At 44.7% G+C, this 774-nt stretch overlaps 1 protein-coding gene across 1 annotated transcript in view; it reads left to right on the top strand.

The window, feature by feature from the left end:
• The first annotated feature begins 337 nt into the window (after positions 1 to 337).
• LOC122066936 (flowering locus K homology domain-like) overlaps positions 338 to 774 on the top strand; it is a 12,895-nt gene continuing 12,458 nt past the window's right edge. Inside the window, exon 1 of the mRNA XM_042630772.1 lies at positions 338 to 526. The gene's annotated coding sequence lies outside the window, so the exon portion shown is untranslated. The remainder of the gene's footprint in view (positions 527 to 774) is intronic.

A 774-nucleotide genomic window follows, 5' to 3' on the forward strand; every position in this document is an offset into this window, starting at 1 on the left:
GATTCATTTAATGTCCGTTTAGGAATAAACAAGTCCGTAGCCTGGCTAAGGCTTGTTTATGGTAGCACGGTTATAGCTCAAGACTAATTGCCTGACTATAAATCGTACCATGTCCACCCTAGCTAGATCCATTTAACTAAATAGATGTTCATGGTGTAACCCTAGAATTTGACCAAGCCCGACTAAACCCAATTGAGACTGGCCCAACCTGACCGGTTGCCACACCTATTGGTAATATTGGGATAGTGGATCTAGAGCCTCAATAGGTAGGATGAATTGGTGGGGGGTTCATTTAATCACTAGAAACGCTAGGGGCTAACATGTCAATACAGCCCTATTCGTCTCGAGGCTACATCACCTAATCTTAGGCGCGCAGCTCTCCCTATCTTCTGCTCTCTCTCTCTCCGTAAACCCTTGGAAACAAAACAGAAGCTGTTGGGTTTCTCATCGTCTGCGGTCTCCTGTCACCACCCCGTACGGCGAATCAGCCATTATCACCTGTAGAGAGCTCTTTTCGTAAAACCTCGTAAGCGAATCCCACTCACTTGGAACTTCTTAGGGTTCATGGTCGACTTTCATCGACCCTCTTTGTGCTTCTGTTGTATTTATTTTGCTTTAATCCTTTTCGTGTACTTTGGAAGCTTTCTACAGCTTGTATCCGCTCGCCCTTTCTGTTAGATTACGCTGTTGTGGGTTTTATCTTTTGCTTCTCTGTGAATGGGATTGAGATATTGTGGGATTTTGGTATTCCGGGTTCAGGGTTTTAGTGAAAGC

The sequence above is a fragment of the Macadamia integrifolia genome, unplaced genomic scaffold, assembly GCF_013358625.1.
Source record: "Macadamia integrifolia cultivar HAES 741 unplaced genomic scaffold, SCU_Mint_v3 scaffold264, whole genome shotgun sequence".
NCBI classification, from domain to species: domain Eukaryota; kingdom Viridiplantae; phylum Streptophyta; class Magnoliopsida; order Proteales; family Proteaceae; genus Macadamia; species Macadamia integrifolia.